The 20,000-nt window shown below is 43.0% G+C and overlaps 1 protein-coding gene across 1 annotated transcript in view; it reads left to right on the top strand.

The window, feature by feature from the left end:
• Nucleotides 1–20,000, top strand: part of LOC308291696 (metabotropic glutamate receptor 7-like) — a 202,043-nt gene that overhangs the window by 531 nt on the left and 181,512 nt on the right. The window lies entirely within an intron of this gene.

The following is a 20,000-nucleotide window of genomic DNA, read 5'->3' as shown; positions in this document are numbered from 1 at the left end:
CTCTCTCTCTCTGTAATGCAAATATGATTGACTGATAAAGATGGCTGTATTGAAGTAGAAGACTAATAGGCCTACATCCACTTGACCACCTTTTTAATGCTATTAGCCTATTTAATTGTATTGTTTAGCTGAAGAGGAACATAATAGGCCAGTGGTTCTCAAACTTGTAAATGTAAAGGTCTTCCCTTAACTCTGACAGTATACAAATGGAACCAAATGGGTCCATTTAAGGGTCAATTCAGACCCCCTAAAGGAACCTAGAGAGTCACTGGAATCCACTTATGAGAACCACTAACAGGCTATTGGTGGTGTCTGTGCAGTTAGGAGAATAGTACTTGTGAGACTGGAGATGAAATTAACCGGCGACATGGCGGATCTTGTTGCTTGCCGAAAATAACTGATCTACAAGCTGACAAGGACGCGTTGCCTCCGGTTGTGTCAGCTTGCAGATCAGTTCTTTTCGACCATAGTAGTAGCGACACACACCGTTGTACGTTCGCTGTGAGAGAGGCTGTTGCGCATCTCTAGTGGTGCTGAAAGGACAGCTCCCTCCTCCACTATACCATTCTTTAAAAACGAGCTGCTTGCTGCTTGACAGAGCAACAGACAGACAGACTGACTGACTGACTGTCACCGTCACAGCCACTGCACAACAAATCATTGAATATAGCTGGCCTACTCGATTGCTCTTGATTACATGATGCTCTTGTAATTGGCTACTGCAAGTTGTTTGTTTTTTTGTTGGGGGAAGAGGAAGGGGAAGGGGAGGGGAGGGGAGAGGAGGGGAGTTGAGGGGAGGGGAGGGAGGGGACTGAAGCTTATGCATGCCGATTGAGCTTGATTTAATTTACAAGGGATCCCCTGGCCTCTCCAAAGGAGTTTGTTGCAAACCCGCCTTTAGTCTGACTAATTGAGTTGCTGGATGAAAGTAAGCCTAATTCGCATCTGTGTTTATGCTGTTTTCAGGATGGGTTGACAAGGCAGTATGGTTTTAAGAAGTGCACATCACCATTCTAGATAGTTAAAATTCGGTGGCAGAGCGAAACAGTGCTGCAGAGGCACGAGCAGATGAATTATTAATGGTTATGTTCATAGCAAAAAAAGAAGAAAGAAAAAAGCTAGGCCTATTAGGGTACTTGAAAAACCGCTATTCCTCCAGACAGCTTCACTCCTAAGAAGAGGCTTTTAAAAGCGAGTCGACAAAGAAACATCAGAGCAAACTGTGTCTGTGTTAATGATCTGCGGTAACAGATTGTGACAGTCAATAATGCATTTTGTGTTTTTCCTTTTCCAGATCAATTAGACAAACCATGGGCCCCGGCCTTAAGTAGCTGTTTAACCAGAGAATAAGGCCATCAAAGTACTTAACATGCTTTTAGCACCCTCTCTTTATAGTACACATGCATACATGCATGGGCGCATGCACGCACGCCCACTCACGCACACACGCACGCACGGACGCACGCACGCTGTCACTCGTACTCATATAAATCCTCTTTCTTTTACTACAGATCCAATCTTTAGCAGACCACTCCATCTATCCTCTGGGGCTTTGTGGCTCCTTTAGCTGGACATGTAGCACTGATGGTCCCAACCACAACCCTGCTGCTCAGTCTAATCCTCAGTGGTAATTGAACTGTGAGAACGTATAGACATCACGGGCCTAAATAGAGTACAAGCCCATCTTTATACCCTAATGAACCACTTAAACTCTATACATTTTTTGTTGACCAGTGTCCCCCAGGGGTCTGTACTTACTTGGTCCCCTCCTTTTTTTCCCCCTCTATACCAAATCTCTTCACCCCAAAATATGCGAATTATGAGCTAACTACGCTTAGGAACGCGTTGGGACCTTGTATGCAGTTTCTCAAAATATTTTTAGCATAATGTTGTATTATGACATGCCCAGAATGTGTTAATACAGAGGTTTGTACAGAGGCGCGTAGAGCAGGGGTCTTCAACAGGGGGGCTCAGAGTTACTACAGGGGGTCCTCCAAATCTTTGTGTGATAGAAGCTTTTTTTCTCATTTTTTTTAACTCATCTAGTGCCAATCCCGAGAATACTCGTGAAAAGTACTCGAGTACCTGCAGTGCCAATCCCGAGTATACTCGGGAAAAGTAATATATTACTGTAACGGCGAGTACATTACCGAGAAGAATGGCCGCGGGTCCGGAGACGAAATCCGTCGCTGATTTTGCATCATCACGGCTCCACGAGCACAAAATAGTCCCATCCATAACATTGAGGTGGACAGGGGATCTCATCTTTAATGTCCATTATCTCAAAACTACACTTTAGAAGCTAGGATGGAGGCAGATGCTCGCTTATGTTACACAATGATAAAAGCTCCGGTCGGCCATTACACAACTCCACGTGGAGAACGATCGGTTCCGGCGCACGATTCGATGACGTCAGACCGGAAGTGATTGCGTGGTGGACTTCTGGCCTTCAAAATAAGATAACGGCGGTGATGCCAGCCTGAAGGTGGCATCGTGGACTTTATAATCCGTTAATTTCAGGGGCACTAAATGAGTTAATACATTAAGCATTTGAACCTTGCGTCCATATTCTGAGAGCTTTAGCCAAAAATAGCAGCGCGAGGCGTTGAGAGCTTGTAGATCTGCTATTTTTGACAAAGAGCTTTGGTGTAGTTGGGAAAAGAGCAGACTAAGTACAGAGTGAAAGGTCAAATGTTTTAGGTAATGACGGCTCAAGTGGTTAAATATCTGAAAACACAAATTGACATAAATCCAAAATACACTGATGATTGTGCTGTTAAACTAGGAAACTATATGGAATCGATGAACCGTTTGTCGGGGTCCCTGCTTCATCTCTGTCTCAACTAGGGGGTCCTTGGCCTGAAAACGTTGAAGACCCCTGGTGTAGAACGTGCACAATCCAGTCTGGTGATCAGGTGCAGGACCAACAGAAGATTGATTGATTGATTGATTGATTGATTGATTGATTGATTGATTGATTGATTACTTTATTAGTCAGAAATGTAAACAGCATGTGGTCCTGCTGGGACCTGTTTCCATAATCATGCTACACATAATCCACACACTGTTTATGTATTTACCAGGTGACCGTTTTGATCAACAAAGGATCTTCATCAAGATTCCTGATGAAAATCTTTTGGTGAATTATGGCCACACCCAAACAAAGGGGGTTGTTTGCTGCTACTGTATATAGCACTGCCAGAACCTGTTCAGAACCTTTATGGTTCTCTAGTCTAGTGGGTCTCTACTGATTCTCTACCAGCTCATTTTAGGCACTTATAATGGTTGTACTGTATATAGCACCATTTGACAAAGTTGTTACATAACACCTTTACGTACGTGCTAATTACTGTAGCACCAAAAGAGGTTCCCCTATGATTATTAGCCAAAGATAGTTTTTTTTTAATGCTCTTCAGCACCATTTGTTTTTAGAGTGAACAACAGAGTATTTTTAGGATGACAAAAGATCTCATGCTCTGCAAAACCTAACCACATAAATCCTAGGTGTCCTTGTACTGGGCATTACTGTATATTTGGTAAATATTTGGCAAAAATACAGTAGCTTACAATACATTAAGAAAAACAATACATTAACCTTATATACTTATTGGACCAGTCCGGTCCAATAAGTACATAGGGGTTTAAGTGGTTATACTACTACAGTATATGAACCATATTTGTCCTCAAAGTGGGGTCCGGGGACCCCTAGGGGTTAAGGTTCCAGATATTTGTCTGGATTGAACACTTTGATTGAATACTTTTTTAGCAGTTTGCAAAAGTACAGTTCAATATTGGGTCTGCTAAGAGGATTTGAAACCCAAGAAAGCCTATATGGCTTGTTTTGTTTGGGGTCCTTTGTTCATCTAAACATGTTGTTCTTCACAGTCTGTTCAACAGAAAAACATAACCGTATAGAAAAAAAATATAGACATATCACACAACACCAAGACAATACATGAGGTCCCCACTATGCACAAAAAAACGAAACAAAAAACGAATCATCCTATCAGCGAGGCAGTTTGTTTAATGCCGCAATTGCCGAGGCGTCAAAACTCCTGCTGTAACAAACCTTTTCCCACTTCAAGGATCTGATCTTTGTCCAGATGGCATAGGTAAATGTTCAAAGTAGCGATACAGGGGTTGATTGGTGTCATTTGTTATTGAGAATGCTGAGTGTGTAATGGCCTTATTGTTCATGTCGGAGTACGATAATCCTAGAAGCAAATGCAACACAGGTAATACTGAAAAGTTAGTTTTTGTTAGACATGGGCAATATAATATATATCGTTGTTGTCGGGCAGAAACCTTGCATCTCCAAGTTTCAAATGTGTATGTTTTTTTGTAAATTAAAGCCCCACTTCATCATACAAACGTGTCGCACAATAGTAGTGAAAATAGCTGATCTGCAAGCACACAAGTGTGCTTGTAGATCGGCAATTTTCACTACTTTAACTCGTTTTTAAAAATAACAAAAAAGGAACGGTTTCGGACATAGCAAGGTTTCCACCCGACAACCACGATATATAGGTCGGCTATTTTGCCCACACGGCAGTGTTGTGCGACAAGCTATGAATCAGGGTAGAATAGAAGTCATGCAGCGACAGGGTGGGAGGCCATGCCATGCCTGCCTGCCAGCCTCCTCTGTGTGACAGCCCAGGCAGAGAGCGAGGAGAAGCGTAGGTGGCCCTCGCGTCACGCACCAACCGTCGGCACGGCGGAGGAGGATTAGGGGTGTCGTCATGCCGGAGCAATCAGTGGGATTTTCTGTAGATTGGCAGCGCCTGTCACGCGGCCTCTTCCCGTGGTGGCTGAGGCAGTCACTCTACATTTATGCTGATATCCTCCTGCCTCCGCAGCCACCTTACGGCTGTCACCCGGCGGTGACACCGACACTGATCCCCCCCCCCCCCCCCCCCCCTCTCCACCCCTCCTCAGTGGGCGGAAAGAGTACGCACATATTTTACTTTAGTAAGAGTATCAATACTGGAAGGTAGAAATACACTAAATACAGTAAAATTCACTAGTTAAAGAGGCGGTGTCATAGTTTTGTACTTTTTCTAGTTTTCATGTGTCTAGGAGGTTGACAGTACTTCATTAGGTGTGGTTGATATGTGGAATGAACTGGTGGGTGTGGCCACATAAAAACATAATTTTAACTCTTTCTGTACACTTTTTGGAAAAAAATCTTCCTCCTAGTATAATCATAATAGTAGATAATCATGTTTTATAGGGGGGAAAAATCATGGCACCCCCATCTTTAACCAAGAAACACACCATGAAATCTTTTTTCTTTTTCTTTTTTTTAATGAAATGAATTACGAGCAAATGAATAATGAATCGATGATGAATGGGGAATGGGGAATGGGGAAAGGATGAGGATGATGTGTGGCAGGGGGGGATGCGGATTCCGGGGAGGGTCGCTGACCCTGGAGTCTTTGGGGTAGGGGTCGTATAGCGTAATCGTCTGCACCGTCAGCGTCAGTGGCGGTGTGAACTGAACCCCCCGGCAGGAACCTGAGAAAGGAATAGAGAGAAGAGGAAGAGAGTATAGTTAGATAGTAAAAGTATCAATACTGCAATGTAGAAATACCCTGTTAGGGTGCCCTCAGACCAAAATACCTATGAGAGTGGAATCCGCGTTCCGCCAATGCATTTCAATGAGAAGGGGGCGGTTTCATGTCAGTGGAGGATATCTGTGCTCCGCGCAGACCTTGCTTTTATGCTGGAGCAAAGAAATTCTCCACGCAGATTCTGGTTTCCCCCCTCCTGTCCAATCAGATGAGTCGAAGGCGTAACATTCCGAGAATCAGGAATGGACTGGGAGATTTTTTGTTTTGAAGAGTCTCATGCACCCAAACTCTTCTCTTTTTAGCATCTCCCCTTCCAATAAAGCAAGGGCGAGTAGGCTACCCTTCGCCTGTCCATTATACTGTAGAGTTAACACGTAAAGATGATGATAATAAAGCCTATTAAATTGATAACCTCGCAAGTCGCAACGTAACCTGGCTAACGTACCTCTGCAGACAAAGGATCGCTACGCTAGTCTACAGGTTTCAGGGAGAGAGGGCGGTGCGGGAAGTGAGTGACAGGCGCGTCACTGGCTTTGGGACGGAATACCCTCTCTGCGTTTTTAGCCACTTTAACATTGCAACTTTTCGGGAGAAGAAAGCCTGCATTTTCTATTAACTTGGATTCCCAATCGATGATGTCACAAGACGATGGGTTTCTGACCTGCCCACAACCCTCCAATGAAGAAAAAAAAAGAAAAGCTATTTTTCAGTGAGGACCAATTATATGAAGATAGGTTGAAAAGTGGTGAAGTACTCCTTTAAGTAAATTAAATGTACTTAGTTACCTGCAGTCAGACAGACAGACGGACTGGGAGGGCGAGCTCGTTATAAGTGTCCCTCTTAACCTTTTCCCCGATACTTTTATTAAGTGAGCCGCGTAGCAATTGCAGAGCAATTGTAATGAGGTTGTCGGGTTGTGGGTGTGTGTATGTCACTCTTGTTTTGCGATGACTCATTACACTGTATTAAGGAGGGAATCGAACCAATCAATTTAGCCACTTAAACTCCTCTATATACGTAGTGGACTGAGGTCCCACAGGGCTCTATATTAGGTCTGCTCCTTCTTTCGCTCTACTCCTTTGTTGAAAATAGCTAATCTACAAGCTGTAGAACTCTAGATTTTCTGTATTTCTGCATGCGCTACAATGTTGATGTTAATATAATTTAATAAATTATAAAAGAATATTAGAATTATCTATGTTGATATATAATAAGCATACTTCTTGATTATCTTGATTATCAGTTTAATCAAAGTAATCAAAAGAATAACTGCTAAGAGAAAAAAACATATTGTTGGAGCACTTTATCATTGTCAAATCACAACACAAGGCCATGAAATGCACTGTATTACAGTGGTTCTCAACCTTGTCTGTAAAGGCTGAGAACCTATATTAGATCTGACTCAATATCTTGCATATGGTGCAGTTTGGTGGGCACAAATGTCAAGGCCGGCCTTGATGAGACAACACAGTATGGCCTTGTTTGTAGCTTTGTGCACAGTAAACTCCTCGGTCGAGAGGGTACAAATTGAACCAAATGGACCATTTTGGAGGGACCCATTTGTTCCCTCTGAAAAAGTTTAAATTAGAACAGAGTCAGCACCCTGGACCAACCCACAAAGTTACATTTTTGAGCGGTGGTCACAACGCTCCTATACGTGGCCGTGTGTGTGGGTCTGTCTGTCTGTCTGTTTGTCTGTTTGTCTGTCTGTCTGTATGTCTGTCTGTCTCCGGGTATGTAGCCTGGCCCTGCAGTAACCTTTTCTGACCACACATGTTAAGGGAGGGGCGCTGTTGTTCAGGATAGGCCAGGCATAGGCCAGGCACACTCACACACAAACACACACAGGGGCCACACACACACACACACACACACACAGGGGGCACACACACACACACACACACACACACACACACCACCGCTCAGTTCACACGAGTGTGATTTTTTATTTACCTCCCACGTGATGTTTAGAGTTTAGTATAGCTCTTCCCCAGACATACCAGGCTCCAAAAGTCACCTAGGTGGTATTCTAAATAAAGTATACGGGTGGAGCATTCATCCAGTGTGCTCACTCGTGATCTGTTCTCGTTAGTTTTTTTGCCCAGCATCCACCACCTGGCATTTTAACTTTTAGATGTGCGTGCTTCATTCACTTGTTTACCCTCTCAGAGTTCCAACACTCAGGATTTTACTGACTGAGTGCCTCATCGTGTTGTTCAGAATCACTCGATTTGGCCAGGTGGGATCGTGTAATGATGAGTAATTTGATTTGGTGCACTGCCTTTGCATAATTACTAAATACTAAAAAGTATTATATCTCCGGTGGATCTTTTAATAATTCCGGTTCCTTCACGATTCCATCTTGACGGTCCGATTCCTGAACGGTTCCCTTTCTCGATTCCTTTATTTAAAAAACATCTTCATTATAGTTTTTTGATAAACACTAATGAAATCATACATACAGTATAGTAGTGCATACACATTATTGTAATGGTTCTCAAAATGAGTTAAGGGGAGCACACACTGGACGCGGGCGGCTGCGCAGCGTTGCGTTGCGGTATCGACGCACGTGAAGTGCCGCGCGGTAGGCGTGGGGCGGTATCGACATTTTGTTACCGCGATTACCGTCTTCCCATTTACCGCCGGTATTGCGGTAATTACCGCACCCCCGTATCTAATAATTAAGGTTCGGCGATAAGCCAAAATATTCTTCCCAAAAGTCACCTCTCCACAGCCTGACTGCCCGAGTTATACTTCCCCGTACAGCACAGCGGGTTTGGCTTTGAAAGGAGCAGATCTACAAGCTCACAACACGTCGCATCCGCGACGCGTTCTGAGCTTTTAGATCTGCACTCGGGTTACCATAGTAACGGTAGCTACTTGGGCTTTTAAGACACAGACTGCTGTGTGTGAACAAACCAGAAGAGAGACGGAGACGGGTAGTCAGATCGTGTACAGTGATTAACTCACGTCTGAAATCGCAGCGATTGAGTGCTGATATATACAGGTTTTAGTGACAAGACTTGACAGAAAAGGTTATAAAATCGGCGACGGGGCACAACAGGCTAGTCGGCGCGAAGCGGTGGGAAAAGTAAAAGATAGTTTCATTTTCGGTTTTAGTCCACGCGGTCCGCGCTCCGCCTGTAATCCGTATGAATAAAAAACAAAATGCCACAAGGTAGTACTGCCACAACACAAGGTATGTATTAACATACTTGTGTTGTGTGAATTACAGTCAGAGAAAGTTTACGCTTCTCCGTGCTCCCTACTACGAGGCTGCTGCTGTAGACTGTCTCCGAGTCGAGTGACGTATGTGGCTTCCAAACCATAGACGTTCCAAACCTGTGGTACGCGGCCCAGAGCAGAGCGGCATGGAGCGCATGCGGTCCTCGCTTCTCCCCCGTTTTAAAACTCGCTTGTTTTCAATAAAAAATAGACTATTTTGACCGCGGTAAGGACCCTGCCACCGCGGTAGGCCTCGGTATACCGCGGTACGGCGGTACGGCGGTTACCGCCCCCAACCCTACCGCGCGGTAACCCCAACTGGATGCGGCGCGCTGCCACACAGCACATCCATTTCCCCCGGTGGGGAGAACCATTGGAGAACATGTTCACCGCGCGGCAACTCCGGAAAAATAGAACAGCAGTGTATCTGCGAGGCGGCAGACCCGCGGCTGTGCGCGTCTGACGCCGCCGGTGTGGGTTAGTTCATTGAAAATAATGGGGCCGTATGTTTTGACGCGCCGCCTCCGCGCCGCCTCCGCGTTCGGTGTGTGTTCCCCTTTACAGGGACCCTCTGGATTATTTGAGGGGGGGGGGATCACAATCCAAATGGACTCTTACAGGTCTGTAACTCCTGAGAGATATAGTGGTCCTTGGATTTAAAGCGTTTGAGAAACTCCGGTATTGTTTTAACGCTTCCAAATATGATGGAGGATTCTGGTTCCTCAATGTTGGATCCGGTTACGAATCCCAACCCAAGCTAGCATCGTAACATGAGTCTTTTCACTTGGTGCACTGCTCTCTCTCACATAGAAGAAAACAAAGTAAAGTGAAACATCTCCAGCAGAGATGGTATTGATAGTCGGCTGTAATGATGATGAACGAGGCGTGAGACCTCAGCGGCAATCAGGAGATACAGGAACTGACAGTTCTCAGCCCCATTTGCCACTCATCAGTCATGCAGCCTTTGATTAGCATTGGCCTTGCAATTACAAGTTTCTCCGTATTATTATTGACTCCAGTTCACCACGTAGCAAATTAAATTAGCCAAAAGCCGGATGAGAGGGCGCCTGGTTCAGACGTAATAGAAAAAGAAATGCATGAAAATACAGAAACATAACAGTTTATTTGCCATTACTCAGGACTATTGTTTATTTATATTTGACCATTATTTATCCAGGGGTAAAGTCCCTTTGAGATTACATGTTGTTTTCCAAGGGAGCACTGGGACACAACAGGCAAGAGTGCAAATTAAAACGAGCAACGCGGTAAAACCAATAACATAATTAAAACATCCGATAGACATGAAAGTATATTTCAATAACCTAGAAACTGAAAACGTCGACGGTTCATCGAACCTGCCTCCAGCTCTTTCAATCAGGATGTGAAAGCGTTCGGCGAGATCAACTGGTCTAGTCTCAAGGTACTTGAGGTGCAGATCATTCCATCATCACAGTGCTTAAGATGTTGGCTTTGCACACAGTAGACCCGGGTTCAATGCCCAATGGTGCCCAGGGGCGTCACACCAAATTCTCGGCCCTGGGTACAAGGATTCACTGCGGGCCCCCCATGAATGTTAACCATTGAAAAATAGCAGATATACAAGCTCACAGCGCGGCACCGAGTGCCACGCTGTGAGCTTGTTGATCTGCTATTTTTGAAAAATCGTGAAAATGTGCGCAAGAAACCTATGTCAAGGACCCCCAAGATGATATGTATTTGGCCACGGACCCGATCTCAAAATATTTAGTTCCAGGGACCCCCAGAAGCAAAATTTGAGTTAGAAATGTTCGCTTAAAAAATACATACATTCAAAGATTTTCACACATTTTCACAACTTTTCAAAAATAGCAGATCTACAAGCTTGCAGCGCGGCGCCTGTGAGCTTGTATATCTGCTATTTTTCAATAGCTAAAGCATTCAATAATTCTAGGCCTAAATGGGTTAAGATGTTGGCTTTGCACACAGGAGACCCGGGTTCAATTCCCTGGTGTTGCGATGGTGCCGGTTCTAAATCCCAGGCGTTACACATGCGGATGGTGCTGAAACTGCAATAAACTCAATGTACAGGCAGCAAAATGCAAGTGTAGTAAGTGTTAGCATAACAATACTAAAAGAAAGACGATAAGATAAGGAAAAAGAACGTGTGTGACAGCAGTAGCAACATCAACATAACAATAAAACATATTGTGTAAGCTATGAGCAACCTGCACAGGAATAAGTAGATTAGAGAGTAAGTGGAAATCTAACAAATCTTTGCCACTTGTACCACCTCATATTAAATGACACATCTTGTTAGCGCAATATCGAACGGGTTTACGACTTACACCATAGGACTTAAAGATGTTGTTCGCTCCAAAAAATGACTTATTTTCTATCTTGAATTCATGGGGAATTGGTTGTATTTGTCCCGTTCCTAAGCCGATAATTCCATGACCTGGTGGCTGCTCAGTATAGGAGACTCAATTTAGTACTCCACCGGTACTGTGACAAAGAGTAAAGAAATCTCTGGGTGTGTAATTGATATAAAATATGTCATTTTGGGCGAACTACTCCTTTGAAGCAGAATACCATCATTTTCAACATTAAACATTGTAATCCAGGGGTCTTCAATGTTTTCAGGCCAGGGACCCCTTAGTTGAGAGAGAGATGAAGCATGGACCCCCTCTATGTTGTATGAAACTGTGTTGCAGATTTTCATCGATTTAGGTAGATTCATAGACTTGTTTGACAGCACTTTCATCAGTCTATGTTGGATTCGTGTTAGTGTGTTTTTTCAGACATTTAATCACTTAAATTGTCGATACTTTGTAAACTTGACCTATCACTCGGTACTTGGTCTGCTCTTTTTTTTACTTCCACTTCTAACCTATTTGCCGAAAATAGGGCTCTGCGAGGTGTTGAGAGCTTGTAGATCGGCTATGTTAGGCCAAAGTTCTCCTCAGAATAGGGATGCGAGGGTTCAACTTGTTAATCTAAAAGAATTATCCTATCACACAAAGATTTGGCGGCCCCCCCTGTAGTAACTCTGAGGACCCCCTAGGGGTCCCGGACCCCCTGTTTAAGAACCCTGTTGTAAACAATATACAGTACCTTAGACCAGTTTTTCTCAAACCTTTACATTTCAAGGTCTCCCCTTAACTCTATCAGTGTACAAATGGAACCAGTTACAGACTTGTTTGGGTCAATTTAGACCCCCATAAAGGAACCCCTAAAGTCCCTGGAATGCACTTTGAGAACCCCTGCCTTAGACTAGAGCTGATATGTGGAAATAAGAAAAAAGGTGGGTCATCTTCAGTGACGTATGGGGGAGAACAACCCATCCGTCACAGTAACCTGATAACAAGAGGGGCTTTCTAAATGATAGGCCAGAGCCTTCCAGTGAGGCACCACACCGTCATCTCGTTACCACGTCCGCTTAGAAACGTCATCATCACGTTACTAGTCCAAATAAGGGCATTTATATACGTCACGGAAGGATTTCCCTACTTCCGTACAGCACGGAATGAATATTCTCAGTGCAAGACGTGTTGTGAGCTTGCAGATCTGATATTTTCAGAGAGCAAAACACTTGAGCGCAATCAAACATAAAATGGCTTGTATTTTAGTTCTACATGATCCTTTCCCTCCCTCCCTCACTAACATTTTAGTCCAGTTGTTATTTGTTGACGAAATTTAAACATCAGTAAGTGGATTAATTTTAAACCTGCAGGAGAGGTGGTTTACATGTAAACATGCCATTGACATGAATGGGGGTTCCCTCCTGTGAGAAGTCTCCCTCCTATCCCCAGCTGGCAGCGTCCAGCAGGCTTGCAACTGCACACTGCAGACATTTTGTTTATCATTGATTCCCACAGAACTCGTCCAGCTAAAGCTTTGTTTTTCGTGGCTTGTAAAGTTAGTTTGAACCTGTGTCGTGCACGCCGCTGCCACAACATGTTCTCTGCTTGTTTGGGAAACGAGGAATGAGCGCCGTCATGCGAGGGGAGCAGATCTATAACACCACCACACTGCCCCACTACGCACCATGGAGTGATGCGTTGTGATCTTGTATATCATTTGTTTTAGCAAGCGTCTTATGACGGGGTTATAAAATTATATATTTTTTGGCTGCAGGCACTCTTCTTAACATAGGCCTGCCCACATTCTCCCAGAAGTAAATAAAAAAGTAACGCTAATGATATTAGGCTCAAGAGAATAGTTTATTCCAGTTTGTTTACATCGCAAATCCAAGATGGAGGACACTAAAAAACATTTAATCCATGAATTAATCAGAGGTTATAGTTTTAATCACAGATGTGTTAAGCAATGCTTAAATTTAAGTGGGGCAACACAACTTGAATTTAAATAAATCAACAAATCCTTTATTAACCCTAAACTAAGATTTATTTAATCCCTCTTGGTGCAATCGGCCCTAACGCTTGAGAGTGTAAAATGATTTGGTTTAATTTTACGCTCTCAAGAGCTAATTTATTGTTAAGCCCCTGCATTAAGAATCTACACAATTAGGTGCATGTAGAAAATGTGTTATTTCGGTCAACGTTTGCCTGTTATCCCACCTATGGCACCACATCAATACAGCGTGGAATTATGGACAAAATCTTATCCAACGACAACAACATATTCTTCTAAGTCTTGGGTCTGAGAGGATTCATCTCAGGAAATGGTGGTCTGTGGCTCAAAGGCCGAATACATAATGGACCTAACAGTCACATCATCAGATAAACAGCGATCACCCCACCCCTCCCCCTGTGATAATGAACCATCAGCGCCGCTAAACAGCGATTGCAGATTTTATTGCGGAGGGGACATTAAATATTGTGACCGGGGCGTTCAGGATGTGAGTGGCTGCTGATCTGTTAATGCTGGAAAATTGACATGAGTGATGGATTTTTTTCCCCCTCTCTGAGGGCTCCCAGGAGGGCCTGATCAATACGGTTGCCATGGAGAGGCTGATTTGCTACTTAGATGCTTGTATTTCAGCACCTCGCACGCTGCGTTTGAAATGAGAGGCCCCTCAAGAGATGAGCGGAGGCAGAAAAAAAAAAAAGAAAAAAAATCAGCAAAACGTCTGAATTTCTGCCAAAAGCATTGTTATGGTTCCAAAAGCATTGTTACGCTTCACCTTTTGTGAAATGATCCTCGCCTTGTGCTCCGCAAGCAGGCGGCGATTTTAATATAACTAATCGATTTCAGGGGATATATATATATGTATATACAGTACTGTAACAGCAACCATGAGCCAAAAGATAACAGCATATACCAGATAATATAACAGCACCATAACATATATATAAGAGCACCATAACAGCACTGCCAAAGGTGATATTGCAAAGTTATATTACAATCTACAAGCTCATCATTGTGAGCTTGTAGATTGCCTTTTCTATTGTGCAATATAGAATAGAATAGGGCTTATGTGGTTGATCAGACTAATCCATTTCTTTTTTTTTTAATAATTTTTATCCCACAATTTTGTAACCCATTTTTTCACCCAGTGCCAACTGCCTATGTAATCCTGGGCTCTGCTCTCCCTCTGCCGCGCCAAGGGAGACAACGGACTGACCTCATGCTTCCTTCTATGCATGAGGAGTCCAAGTTGCTTCTTTTCACCTGACAGTGGAGATTTCCCTGGTTTGGACGTAGCGCGTGGAAGGAACACGTTATTCCAACCAGTTCCTTTCCCCTCCATCAGGCGCCCCAGCTGGCCAGGGGGAGGCATTATTGAGACCAGGATTACGTGCATGTTTTTGTGAGGGTATCAACCCTAGGAGACACGGGGAGAACATGCAAACTCCACACAGAAAGGGCCTATCGCCAACCCCACCTAGGGTGTGGGCGCTGATGACGCGGAGGAGGAACACGCCGCCAGCGCCCACAGCGTCCCCCGGCGGGAATCGAACCCAGGACCTTCTAGCTGTGACTAATCCATTTCAAAAGAAAACATCAAATCAACATCAAATGTGCTTCACACTTATTAGACCATTACAAAAAGTGATCGATAGAGTAATCACTAAGAAAATAATCGATGTCCGCAGCTCTAAAGAAGAGGATAATGAAAGAAATATATCAGCGAAACCTTTGAAATGGTGCCAAAAAGCATTGTTACGGTTCACCTTCTGAGAAATCACCCTCGCCTGCTGCGGCCCGGCGAGCACACAGGCAAGCGATTGTCAGGCTAGAAATGCTTCACAGCTGAAGAACCTCGGCAACCGTGTCGGTTTGGAGCTCCTGGCCCCCGTTGAATGAATCGTGAAATAGATTTCTATTTTTATTTTTTTTATCCCGATGACATTTACATCAGGGAGCGCAGCCAAGCTATATTCTGTCTCTTCTCTTCTGTTCCCACTGAGACGGAGGCGAAACTCGGTATTGAACTGAGGTGAACCGGTGTCCTTCTGTCAGGGGACGGGCGGAGGGGGGCCCCGAGTAGGCCAAGCTGTCTGAGTGAGGCATTGATGTCCTCTGCTCTCAAAGCCTGACAGGCCTGAGCACTACTGTAGCTCTCTTTATTATTTTTTTTATTAAGCAATTTAGACCGGGTACACATTATTGCGTATTATTATTTTATTCTTTAACTATTGAAAAATAGCAGATATACAAGCTCACAGCGCGGCTATTTTAGAAAAATCGTGAACATTTGAATTTTGACCCGATTCTAAGTGTCTTTTGAATCCTTCCAAGGTTTTTTGAAAAACCTATTATTCTATATCAGCAATCATCTGGCTAGCCGTCGTCAAAGAAAAGGTCCTTTTCACTTAACTGGAGCTCAGTTAGTCTGTTCTTGAGAGACTACTATGTCAGTGGTTCTCAAACCTTTTCATGTGAAGGACCCCCAAAATGATACGTATTTGGCCACGGACCCCCATCTCAAAATATTGAGTTTGACAAAATTTGAGTTTGACGTTTGCTTTAAAAATACATATATTCAAAGATGTGCACACATTTTCACATCTTTTTCAAAAATAGCAGATCTACAAGCTCGCAGCGCTGTGAGCTTGTAGATCTGCTATTTCTCAATAGATAAAGCTAAATTCTCTGCCTAAATGGGTTAACATCTCTCCTTTGGGCGGAGAACGATCGCCATGATTGATTTTGAGGGGGGTGGAAGCCTCGTGGGGTGAACTGTGGAGCAGGCAGTGGGCGAAGGCACGCGGGCACGTAAGGGATGAGCACGACAAGACAAGTGTTGTTGCCTACTGCAAGGGTTCCCTAACTTTTCTTTTCAGGCCACGACCCCACCTAGTCATATTTGAACTGGGGACCCCCCACCGTGACAAGCACTTGGAATGTAGGAGTTGTGGCGTTACATTTAGGTGCCGTGCACACAATGCCGTTTTCTAGAGAAAACAGCAAAATAAAATGTCAAATGTGCCGTCCGTTTAGAGCAGGGGTTTTCAAAGTGGGTGACGGGACGCGACGGCAGTCCAGGGGTGCCGTGAGATAATTTGATAATATTTGAAATTTATTTGGACATTTAAAAATATATTTAGTATCATTTTAAACTTGAAGTACAGTTATTTTCAGTCAGTTCTAACCAAAATGGCTATTATCTCGCTTTCCTCGCAACATAATCGCTAAAATATAATATAAATATATGGTGCTGGGAGTGAAAATTAGGAATATAATAATGTAGGGGTGCCTCAGATGAAAAAAATATTTATAGGGGTGTTCCAAGCCAAAAAGTTTGGGAACCCCTGGTTTAGAGGACAACAGTGGAAATCTTTGAGAATGCTTTGCCTCGCGTCTAAATGGGCAAAAACGGTAAAAAACAGCAAAACGTGTGATGTCATGGCTCAGCTGTGAGGCCACGCAGCATTGGAGAATGTAAACAAAGCAAGCGAGACAGACAGACTAATAGCAGGATCTACAACCTCACGTTACGAGGCGTTGTGAGCTTTTTATAGTATTGTTTGTTGATTATTTTTGATGCAGTAATGGTATTTTTTTCTTTTCCTTCTTTCTATTTTATGAGGTATTAAAATGGTCTTTAAAGTCCTTAAATTGTCACTTCACTGTCATGTGGGGACCCTGACCCACTGGCCTACTGTGTAAAAGTGATGCTGAAACTAGCACCGAATGTCTATGTCTATACTCTAGTGGTTCTCAAACTTTTTATTAATTTCAAGGACCCCCCATAACTCTCAGAGTTACAGACCTGTAACGGTCCATTTGGAACTCCCTCAAGAAACCGTGAGGCTTTGAGAATCACACTGGTCTATCGCTTTGTCTCTCAGGGAAGAGTTGTGGATAGGTCAAATTTACTGCTAAAATAAACTAAAGCCTTTCTCCATTCTACTAATATATTAGCCACGGCTGTTGCATCAATACAACGAATAAATAAAGTTGGGTCTACGGTGTTGTTGTAGGCAGGTACAATTACTAGCGATCCACAGTTTGTAACGTATAGGCTATTTTATAAAGAAAAGAAAAGAAAATTAGTGGTTAGATCCGGTGATTTAGTTGTAGTACAGGCATCAGTTCATCCACCTTTCAAGCCTACATAAACGAAAGAGACAAACAAACTCTTGTAACACAAAAGCAAATAAGATACTGCCCTAATAGCCATCATACTGTACATACATTTCAGGCCTACCATGCATGCATATTTACATTTGTGCTTTTGCCTATAATAGACACATAAATATTATTGATTGATTGATGTCTTGTCTGTACATTTGTACATTCATACACGGCACACACACACACACGAGCGCGCACGTGTATACTGTAGCCCACAGTACATACATTGATTGACTACAGAATGAAAATGCAACCATCTTGTGGATATTTTGTTCCAGGCCAGTGTTTCTCTTATTTATTTATTTAGTCCTTCTGCGAAGCTTGTCTGGATAATTGGCTTTTGTTCAACGTGTGACAGACAGAGTTCTCTGTTCTCCCTTGCAACGGGATATATTATACCGTATGAAAACCTTTTTTAATTATAATTTACTACGATTTACAGAAGCAATTATCGAGACACTAAATTAGGCTCTAGCTGTTACTGTGCAAACTAAAGGTGCGGTACTTCCACCTGCTCAGGAACCAGAATATTCTCACCCCATTTGGCCTTTTGGAGGAAGGCTAAAACATTGTGCTGCTACAGTATAATAGCAGTGGAGCGGAGTGCTACAATGCATCGTTTTTCAACGTGTGGTCCTGGGACCACACGGGGGTCCGTTTGGGTCTGTAATGAGTGTAATGAGAGTCAATTTGGTTCAAGGATTTTACATCAGGGGTCTTCAATGTTTTCAGTCCAAGGACCCCTTAGTTGAGATAGAGATGAAGCAGGGACCCCCACAACCTTCTCATAGATTCCATAGTTTCATTGTTTGACAGCACAATCATCAGTGTATTTTGGATTCATGTCAATTTGTGTTTTCACTAACCACTTGAACCGTCAATACTTTAATAAACTTGACCTTTCACTCTAAAGTTCTCCGAATATGGACGCTAGGGTTCTAGTGGTTAATATAAAAAAGGAGAAAAAAGTTTCTATAACACAAAGATTTGGAGGACCCCCTATGGTAACTCTGAGGACCCCCTAGGCGTCCCGGACCCCCTGTTGAAGACCCCTGTTTTACAGTGTAGACTGGACATTTGATCAAATGGCGGTTGGCATCAAAATGTTGCATTAGCGCCAACTACACCATTGCTACTAGCAAAATAGCAGATGTACAAGCTGTGTAATTTGAAAAGTATTACTATGCAGGAATTCAATGGCACTCCAGTTTAATTGTGACAGAGATAAAAGAATAGAACTCAAGTATTGATTTGAAATGGGCCAATTTGTTAGTTTCGAAGCAATTCACACAGTTATTGTGACGGAGATAAAACAATAGAACTCAAGTATTGATTTGAAATAGGCCAATTTGTTAGTTTCGAAGCAATTCACACAGTTACTGTGTGAATTACTTCGAAACTGAAGACTCACATACTTTACTCAAGTAAAAGTATCAACACTGCAATATAGAAATACTCTGTTACAAGTGAAAGTCCGGAATTCAAAATATAAAAGTGTGAAAGTGTTGGCATCAAAATGTTGTTAAAAGTACCAAAAGTAAAAGTACAACATTTTTGAAAATATCAGATCTAAAGTAGGCGATCTAAAGTTAATGGTCTAAAATGCTTATTATACGGCTTGGTTGAAGGCTTGGTTCTGATTGGTCAATCACTGAATTCAGCAGTGTGTTATTGACCAGCTGAGCTCAATAACAGGCCGTTGTCTAATCAAAGGCTCACCTGGTTGCTCTGCTTGATTTTAGGCTGTATGCAACACCTCAGCCACGTAAACAAACATACAATGTCATTTAAAGCTAATCATTGTTCTCAAGAATGTTTTTAGAAAACATTTGAAGCGAGAAATAGTCAATGCAGTAACCGAAAATGGATTCCATTTGATCAACACTTCCTTGTTTTCTGAGGCGACCGGGTTAAGCTCGATGGACATCGGACGGACGGCCAGCGCAACTCCGAAAGCAAGGAAATACTTTGTTTTGTTGTTACATTTGGGTAAATTTATTAAATTATTTTTAAGTAGCCGTGTAACAACCGGGATAAGTGACGCCACGACGGTCGTTGTTTAGAAATAACCCCCTCAACAATAGCCTCGCGTAGCCAGGCTTACTCATCTGCGAAGAGAAAAGCCTGGTCAAGATATGAGGCAGTGACAGTTCTAGGAGGTGTGGCTGAATTTTCCCGGAAGTTGTATTTTTTTTCACAGTGTGGTGTCCCTGCGAATGTATTTCCTGCCGGAGAAAATCTGGTCTACGTCTCCTGCTCCGTCGGTTGCGCTCACAATAAACAATATTCAAACAAAAACATTGATTCAGGTGATGTTACACCTATAAAGAGCGAGTTAAGATCTACAATCGATTTTAGTTCTTTCACTGGGGAATGTAAACAGACCCGCACCGCATGACGTAACTTCCACTGTTATTATATTGTTTGCTGTTATTTTGATATACCACTGCATTGTCTGAAGGATGCCAAACAAAAACAAATTTTACTCTTATGTACCTGTACAAAAGACGTAACAATAAAGTACAACCTTGAACCTTGAACCGTTAAACGCAGTACCTCCGCTAGAAATCTTGGAACCAAGCGGAAATCATATCTTGCCCAGGGTGCCTCAACAACGACCTGTGTGTCATCAATTATCCCTAGGGGTCCTAGAAATAAAATAAAAAAGTCTGAGAATCACCGCTG

The sequence above is a fragment of the Nannobrachium achirus genome (assembly GCF_963921795.1).
Source record: "Nannobrachium achirus genome assembly, chromosome: 9".
NCBI lineage: Eukaryota > Metazoa > Chordata > Actinopteri > Myctophiformes > Myctophidae > Nannobrachium > Nannobrachium achirus.
The sequence above is the reverse complement of the archived record's forward strand: the minus strand, read 5'-3'. Positions and strand labels throughout refer to the sequence as shown.